The sequence below is a fragment of the Pinus tabuliformis genome, chromosome 7, assembly GCF_031772625.1.
Source record: "Pinus tabuliformis cultivar Carrire ecotype Pingquan chromosome 7, CPIR1, whole genome shotgun sequence".
In the NCBI taxonomy this organism is placed as follows: domain Eukaryota; kingdom Viridiplantae; phylum Streptophyta; class Pinopsida; order Pinales; family Pinaceae; genus Pinus; species Pinus tabuliformis.
The window spans coordinates 1,749,232,070-1,749,242,103 of NC_142293.1; the positions used below are offsets into that span (position 1 = coordinate 1,749,232,070).

At 35.5% G+C, this 10,034-nt stretch overlaps 1 pseudogene; it reads right to left on the reverse strand.

Annotated features, from left to right (window-relative positions):
* Positions 1-6,849: 6,849 nt before the first annotated feature.
* On the reverse strand, positions 6,850-7,394 carry LOC149255336 (peroxidase 44 pseudogene; annotated as a pseudogene).
* Positions 7,395-10,034: the final 2,640 nt, after the last annotated feature.

Sequence of the window (10,034 nt, forward strand, 5' to 3'; positions counted from 1 at the left end):
ACTCATCTTTAGTCTATTGATCAGTTAGACTAAATACAACCAGTTTAACAAAGCTAAACTGAACACAACTCCATCAACTGTACCTCCAGTCCACTAAACTCAACTCACTTGAGTTCTAACTGAAGTCATGCATGCAACAACTCAACTGACTCATAAGAAAAATGAATTTCCTTCTGACAGCTGCATGTGCCACTTCCGTAGCTCATTCTGAAGTGCTCCAAGAGAATAAGATTAAGTTTATAGTCCAAATATTATTGTGAGATAATAATATTTGACTTTTCTATTTTTGACAGCTAGTCTAAAAATAGACTTTGATCACTCACACTGTGATCACTCACACTCTCATAAAAAATAGAAGTCCATCTATTTTTCCCAACTTGATCAATCATCCATAGACATGATCCATATGTCTAAAAATAGACATAGTCTAAAAATAGACTTGCGCCAAAAATAGCCTGCGGGCCCACTTAGTGAAGGCGACTCTTTTCACTAAGCTCCATCATCTTGTTGCACTCTCAACAAGCATTTCTTGTTGCACACTTTTCAACAATCCCAACCCACTGTAAGCAAGAGCAAGGAGAAAAGAAAGTAGAAGTGGAAAGCAAGGAAGGCTAACACTGCACAGAAAGACAAAGCTTCATGCACTCACTGTAAAAAGGAGGGGCATGATGATGAGCACTGTTGGATTCTGCATCCAGAGCTGAGGCCTAAGAAGTTCGAGGGCAAGAAGAAGAAGACTACTGCAACTATTCAGAAAGATTTGGGGTCAAACTCAGGAGATGAAACAATCATTGCAGCCACAGGTATAAAAAGTAAGAATTCTAAAGCATCTACTAGTAATTCTACTCAATCTGTTATTGATGAAGAACATGAGAGAAAAAGGCATGAGCTTTTCCATATTCAATTTGTTTCCAAAAATCAAAAGATTGATACTTTGTTTGATAGTGGCTCACAAGTAAATCTGATTTCTGAAGCAACTGTAAAGAAATTGGGATTAGAAACTACACCTCATAAGAAACCATACCCATTAGGATGGTTGAATGATAAAGCACAACTACAAGTGACTAGACAGTGCAAACTCAAGTTTTCTTTTGGGTCAGCATTTGTAGATGAGGTTGAGTTAGATGTAATTCCTTTGGATATATGTGGAATTGTTTTAGGAAGTCCTTATTTGTATGATAGAAAGGCTATTTTCTATAGAGTTGAGAACAAGTATCTACTTGTTAAAGAGGGAATCGAATACTTTGTAAGAGCTCATAAGCTCAAGAATAATTATACTCTCATAAACTTAGGACAGATGAAAAGAATGATAAATTCATGCAAACAGTTCTTACTAATGGTTGTAAAGGAAAGGAAAACTAATAAAACCAATGTATTTGAAGGCTGTAATTCTGATTAGCAAGCTGATATAGAAAAGATTGTTTCTGAGTATGATGTCTTGTTTCAAGAACCTCAAGGTCTACCACCCAAAAAGGGAATAGTACATGATATTATTTTGCAGCAAGATGTTCCTTTTCCTAACATTGGGATGTACAGGTTATCTGCTTTAGAGAATGCTGAAATCAAGAAGAAGGTGCAGGAGTTGCTCGAGAAAGGGTTCATCAGGCCTAGCACATCACCATGTGGGTCACCCATCGTCTTGGTGAGAAAGAAAGATGGCTCATGGAGAATGTGCATTGACTACTGAGCACTGAATAAGATAACAATAAAAAATTGTTATCCCCTTCCTCGCATAGATGATATTTTAGATCAATTGAAGGAAGCTGTTTATTTCACCAAGTTGGATTTGCACAGTGGATACCATCAGGTCAGAGTTGCAGAGAAAGATGCATGGAAGACTACTTTCAAAACAAAGCAGGGATTGTATGAATGGCTGGTTATGCCTTTTGGCCTAACTAATGCTCCTGCTACTTTCATGAGATTAATGAATGATGTACTCAGACATTTTCTTGATGATTTTGTTATTGTGTATCTGGATGACATTCTGATTTTTAGTAAAACGTGAGGAGAACATTTATAAACAATGTAAACTTTGAAACGGGAACTATAAACTCAAAACGGGAACTCTGGCCAAAAAGTCCCGAAAAAACATCAAAAACAGTGCTAAAAACAAAAAGTTTGTATACTGGAACGATGATTTTATTTTTTAGCAGTCAATTTTGAACATGTTTTAAAAATGGCAGTGACTACAAAATTTATATGAAATTTTTGTGCAAAATATAGCTTCAAAATGAAAAAGTGATGATACTGGAATGATGATTTTTTTTAGGGTCAATTTTCAAACTTTTAAAAAATGCTAGTAAAACCAAATTTTTATGTGCCAAACAAAGTTGTGTATGAGGAAAAAAACACATTAATGTTTTTGGTAGAATATCATTTTTCTTTCCTAAGTATAAATTCAACATGTTTTCAACCATTATATGCCATGGTTATTACACCTAAACATAGATGGACAAATTTACCATATCACATCAAGCACATTTTCCTAATTATCCTTATTTTAATTTTGAGCATGACAGTTTCATAGGAGGCCATGATTTTGCTAAAAAGAGGAACTGGAGTCAGATTACAGTGAATCTCCTCTAATGACCCTCACTAAACTGATCACCCTCTCCATAAAATATGTTCACAAAAAGTTCACAAGGAATTCGAGAAGCAAGTTTCATTTGTTCTAAAGCAACTCAGTTACACCTCAAGAACCTTATTACTCCCTCATAAATGTGTTCCCGAGAAATGAAGGTAGGATAACTTCATTTGCTATCAATAAATCCCAAACCTAGATGCCAGAGGATTTTCTCTCAAGAATGAAATAATTGGAAAAAACAAGTTCCCAGAATATAACTCTAGTGTCAATCACAATCCTAATAATGCATCATCAGTGAAATCATACCCCACATGTAGGGAGAATATGATGAGCTACCTACGACCACTCGATTTACTTTGATTAGAGTATCTAAGGCCATAATAATAATCTATTTTAATTTCTTTCCAAACCTTTAAAGGAAGGTCACTGCCACTGTCATCTTATGAACAACAATAATAACTTTGATGGCGTTTTAAATATAGTTACATGGTATTTTGTGTTTGTCTTATTTTGTTGCAGGTGACTTATGAGGAGCACATGGATGCTAATACCACAATGGGAAACACAACCAAAAATGAGAAAACTAAGTTTGGACCTCCATTAACATCAATTACCATTGAGAAAGGATTACATTTTTCAAATTCACTGCGAATATCTTAACAACAACATAAAAACATCTCCCTTGGCAACAATTCTAAAAAGTCAACTAGGTCAAGGATTTACACCCAATATAAGGAGACACCCCAATTAATATGGTTATTCAGTGCGTTGCTTCCCCCACTATTATAAATTAGATGTTACCCATCCTCATACCTAAATAAAAGAAAAGGGAGAAATAAAATAAATGAAAAGCACCCCAATGGGGGAAGTAACGAGGGATATAAAAACCTTTTATGGGACTATGAACATCTAGTTGGTAGTAAATGCTTATTATTTCATTGTGGTGATTACATTGTAGACATAGAAACTCATTAATATAGGAAGAATACTTTTAGAAATCCTTGAGTCATATTTAAGGAGTCAATAATAACCCTAATGACTTCACAACACACCCTATTACCAACTATCTTATATCTGACATTGACTTCATAACACACCCTATTACCAACTATCTTATATCTGACATTTAGTAATTAATTTGATCTTATATCTATCATTTAGTCATTAATTTGATTATTTTCTTATTATTCAATTATATAATTATATCATATTATGTTTGATCCTAAATCAAATATTTATCAGAGTGAAGAAAAGATTCTCCAAACTATACTCACCAGAAACTACAGTAAATAAATGGGAAACCTACATAAATAAAACAAAACTACAATGCAATTTAATTGATCAAAATAAAATAAAACTACAATGCAATTTAACTCATCAAAATAAAACAAAACTACCTTGCAATTAGATTGAGACTACACTTACTTTCCTCTTACAATTAGATTGAAACTCCACTTACTTCCTATACTAGTGCTGTAACTAAAATAAAAAGACATTGGAAATTTTAAAAGTACATGCATATTAAACTACAACTTTGGTGGTGGTGGGGCGATTCTCAGAATCGCCCTGACACCCGAATGTGGCTTATTTACAGTGATTAAATGCAGACTTGAGAACAGTAGTGGAAAAACAGCTACTGCAGTGTCAACTGTTAGCACAAATTTTTCATTTAAGACTTTGTGCTTTTCGCTCTTAATCTTCTCTTTTGAACGTGACGTTTGAACCTAGTCTTAGACAATAGGAGAAATAACTTAAGAAAACTTTAGATGGGAGCAGAAGATGGAGTTTATAAATGTGATAATTGGAATTATTATAGTCATCTTTTGTTATATTTCATCAGTTTTATTGTGATTTAAACGAAATATTTTTCTATGGCTTTAAGTCATGGTTACCAGTATCGGCAGTCAAATTTGTAGCTTGTGGAGTTTGACTTTGATTGGACCCTTATAAATATATATCTATATATATATATATATATATATATATAATCAATCAATCTCTTTGAGTCAAACTCAGTTAAATCGGGCTTGACTCGATCAACATGGGTTTGATTCATGATTAATTGCAAGTCAAACTTTGAACCACAATTAATCATGAGTTAGACTTGTTCAATTTAACCTGCTGTGGGTGGATGTCAAAATATGCGCATATCATTATAATTTTGTAATAGCTGATTTTTTCCTGTTCGGAGCCAAACTCTTGGGTGGTCTGCTTTGATGAGCTTTTGTGGCATTGTTGTAAATGATCTCCATAGTGTGGCAACTACTTGCTATTGGCATGTTGACATAGAAACCCATTTGAAAATTTAAACTCTTCAGAGAATATTAGGAAACAATGGTTGGAATCTGGGAACTGGCAGGAAGCGCGTTTTCGAGGGATTTCTGATCTGTTTCCGTCCTGTTTGGTATTTGGAATTTTACCTGTCAGGAATGTGGTTAAAGAGTTTTTCAAAGTATAATTAGAGAAATAACAATGTCTATGACTTCGGTAATCAACATGAACGGATTTTTTTTATAGACAAAAACCAATCAGATGGACGTTGATAATGATATTGAAGTCTGTTCTGGTCTTGCCTTAATGAGATGTAACATGTAATTGGAAGAAACAAAGATTTCTCAGGTACTTACCTAATGTACAATATTCTAAAGCTCTTTTCCCGTCAAAATTGTTGTTTAGTGCAACAATGTACAAGTTCTCATTATTTATCTGTACTTTGGTTTTTCTAGCCCCGTGACTTCCTTTAAAAAGGAATTCCAATTTTCTTCTCTCTTTGCGTACTAATTCTTTATTGTGTATTTTATAATCTTTTGGCAGCGTGCACAACTAGGAGTTGAAGCCTTTGCTGATGCCCTTTTGGTTGTGCCCAAGACTCTGGCAGAAAATTCTGGACTAGATACTCAGGATGTCTTGGTTGGACTACATGTCAGATCTTTTGTTGACAATGTCAAGCTGTTTTTTGAGTTTTTTTTAGAGATCGACTCTTCCTAATTCTGATAAGATATATTTCTTCTGCAGGTGGAGCATGACAAAGGCAACATTGTTGGTTTAAATCATCATACAGGAGAACTGATGGACCCATACTTGGAGGGAATTTTCAACAACTACTCTGTCAAGCGCCAGATTATAAATTCTGGGTATGGATTCATAAATTTTGACATGGTATTTTGTTGTGCCATTGTTTGGACATGCCGTGGACTATCGCTGCAATATTTTCTTGTCTGTTTATAGTACAAGACCAAATTTTACTCTTCAGGTGGGTTGATTTTAATCACTGTAAATAAGCCACATTTGGGTGTTAGGGCGAGCGATTCTCAGAATCGCCCTGACACCTGAATGTGGCTTATTTACAGTGATTAAATGCAGACTTGAGAACTACACTGGTGGCGGGGTGGTGGCGGGGCGATTCTCAGAATCGCCCTGACACTCGAATGTGGCTTATTTATAGTGATTAAATGCAGACTTGAGAACAATAGTGGAAAAACAGCTACTGCATTGTCAACTGTTAGCGCAAATTTTTCATTTAAGACTTTGTGCTTTTCGCTCTTAATCTTCTCCTTTGAACACGACGTTTGAACCTAGTCTTAGACAATAGGAGAAATAACTTAAGGAAACTTTAGATGGGAGCAGAAGATGGAGTTTATAAGTGTGATAATTGGAATTATTGTAGTCATCTTTTTTTATATTTCATCAATTTTATTGTGATTTAATCGAAATATTTTTCTATGGCTTTAAGTCATGGTTACCAGTGTCGCCAGTCAAATTTGTAGCTTGTGGAGTTTGACTTTGATTGGACCCTTTTTTATATATATATATATATATATATATATATATATATATATATATATATATATATATATATATATATATATATATATATATATATAATCAATATCTTTGAGTCAAACTCAGTTAAACCGGGCTTGACTCGATGAACATGGGTTTGATTCATGATTAACCGCAAGTCAAACTTTGAACCACAATTAATGATGAGTTAGACTTGTCCAATTTAACCTGCTGTGGGTGGATGCCGAAATATGCGCATATCATTATAATTTTGTAATAGCTGATTTTTTACTGTTCGGAGCCAAACTCTTGGGTGGTTTGCTTTGATGAGCTTTTGTGGCATTGTTGTAAATGATCTCCATAGTGTGGCAACTACTTGCTATTGGCATGTTTGACATAGAAACCCATTTGAAAATTTAAACTCTTTAGAGAATGTTAGGAAACAATGGTTGGAATCTGGGAACTGGCAGGAAGTTTGTTTTCTAGGGATTTCCGAGCTTAAAAAATTTATATACCAGGAATACGACGTCTCTAGTAGCAAGTGCAATTATATCAGCACAAGACACAACGCCAGGGCATGCACTTTCAAGCTTGGCTTTTGCTTCATCGATGATCTCAAATCCTCTCACAGTCTGGTTGGGGACTGCTTCTTTCTCTGATACGTTATTGCCCACGCTATCTATCATAATTGATCCATCGCAACCCTTCAACAACATATATATATATTTATTAATTCCATGCATGTCCAAAGGCAGTCAATTTATATTTATAAGCCTTGGATTTAAATGAGACTATGATTTCCATAGAACTGCACGCTTACCTTTACGAAACAGTCATGAAAATGCATGCGCAGGAGGGCAGCAGGAAGGGATTTGTCGGTAGCAAAGTGACTTGTGATTACCGCCGGCACGATTGATTCTGCTTGCGAACAATTTGCGTTGTAGAATCCGACCAACAAGCTGTTTTGCGCCAATGTAGGTCGTAAAAATGCCAGAAACATGAGAGAATTCAGGAATGTAAGTGCCATTATAATCAAATGCTTCGACATCATTGCAGTGCTGAAGAATATCTCCTCTATTTCTTACGGCGAACACCAACTGTAAGGATCGTAATCGCAATGTTATGGGTGCACACGAATATATAGCAAGTCTAGTATTGCCGTGTGGGTCTGCTGTTTCATTATTAATGGATAGGTAAAGCTGGAATCTTGTGTCATACTAAATAAGTTATGGGTTGATTGTTTTTCATAAACTCTATTTTTATTTGATTATCGAGTTCCAAATTATAGCAATCCAAATTCGTTTGATATTTTATTGATTCTCCCTCTTGTAATTGTTGTAATGTTATGGGAGTAACCACAAAAGTCAATCCAGAGCTGATATGTTGGCAGTTTCGAAGTATAATTAGAGAAATAACCATGTCTATGACTTCGGTAATCAACATGAACGGAGTTTTTTATAGACAAAAACCAATCAGATGGAAATTGATAATGATATTGAAGTCTGTTCTGGTCTTGCCTTAATGAGATGTAACATGTAATTGGAAGAAACAAAGATTTCTCAGGTACTTACCTAATGTACAATATTCTAAAGCTCTTTTCCCGTCAAAATTGCTGTTTAGTGCAGCAATGTACAAGTTCTCATTATTTATCTATACTTTGGTTTTTCTAGCCCCGGGACTTCCTTTAAAAAGGAATTCCAATTTTCTTCTCTCTTTGTGCACTAATTCTTTATTGTGTATTTTCTAATCTTTTGGCAGCGTTCACAACTAGGAGTTGAAGCCTTTGCTAATGCCCTTTTGGTTGTGCCCAAGACTCTGGCAGAAAATTCTGGACTAGATACTCAAGATGTCTTGGTTGGACTACTGGTCAGATCTTTTGTTGACAATGTCAAGCTGTTTTTTGAGTTTTTTTTAGAGATCAACTCTTCTAATTCTGATAAGATATATTTCTTCTGCAGGTGGAGCATGAAAAGGCAACATTTTTGGTTTAAATCATCATACAGGAGAACTGATGGACCCATACTTGGAGGGAATTTTTGACAACTACTCTATCAAGCGCCAGATTATAAATTCTGGGTATGGATTCATAAATTTTGACGTGGTCTTCTATTTTGCCATTGTTTGGACATGTCGTGGACTATCACTGCAATATTTTCTTGTCTGTTTATAGTACAGGACCAAATTTTACTCTTTAGGTGGGTTGATTTTAATCATTATAAATAAGCCACATGCGGGTGTCAGGGTGATTCTGAGAATCGCCCCGTCACCGCCCCGCCACCAGTGGTGGTGGCGGGGCGATTCTTAGAATCGCCCTAACACCCGAATGTGGCTTATTTACAGTGATTAAATGCAAACTTGAGAACTACACCAGTGGCGGGGCGGTGGCGGGGCGATTCTTAGAATCGCCCAAACACCCGAATGTGGCTTATTTACATTGATTAAATGCAGACTTGAGAACAATAGTGGAAAAACAGCTACTGTAGTGTCAACTGTTAGCGCAAAATTTTCATTTAAGACTTTGTGCTTTTCGCTCTTAATCTTCTCTTTTGAACGTGACTTTTGAACCTAGTCTTAGACAATAGGAGAAATAACTTAAGAAAACTTTAGATGGGAGCAGAAGATGGAGTTTATAAGTGTGATAATTGGAATTATTATAGTCATCTTTTGTTATATTTCATCAGTTTTATTGTGATTTAATCGAAATATTTTTCTATGGCTTTAAGTCATGGTTACCGGTATCGCCAGTCAAATTTGTAGCTTGTGGAGTTTAAATTTGATTGGACCGTTATATATATATATATATAAAATCAATCTCTTTGAGTCAAACTCAGTTAAACCAGACTTGACTTGATCAACATGGGTTTGATTCATGATTAACCGCAAGTCAAACTTTGAACCACAATTAATCATGAGTTAGACTTGTTCAATTTAACCTGCTGTGGGTGGATGCCGAAATATGCGCATATCATTATAATTTTGTAAAAGCTGATTTTTTACTGTTCGGAGCCAAACTCTTGGGTGGTTTGCTTTGATGAGCTTTTGTGGCATTGTTGTAAATGATCTCCATAGTGTGGAAACCACTTACTATTGGCATGTTTGACATAGAAACCCATTTGAAAATTTAAAATCTTCAGAGAATGTTAGGAAACAATGGTTGGAATCTGGGAACTGGCAGGAAGTGTGTTTTCTAGGGATTTCTGAGCTTAAAAATTTATATACCAGGAATACGGCGTCTCTAGTAGCAAGTGCAATTATATCAGCACAAGACACAACGCCGGGGCATGCACTTTCAAGCTTGGCTTTTGCTTCATCGATTATCTCAAATCCTCTCACAGTCTGGTTGGGGACTGCTTCTTTCTCTGATACGTTATTGCCCATGCTATCTATCAGAATTGATCCATCGCAACCCTTCAACAACATATATATTTATTAATTCCACGCATGTCCAAAGGCAGTCAATTTATATTTATAAGCCTTGGATTTAAATGAGACTATGATTTCCATATAACTGCACGCTTACCTTTACGAAACAGTCATGAAAATGCATGCATAGAAGGGCAGCAGGAAGGGATTTATCGGTAGCAAAGTGACTTGTGATTACTGCTGGCACGATTGATTCCGCTTGCGAATAATTTGCGTTGTAGAATCCGACCAGCAAGCTGTTTTG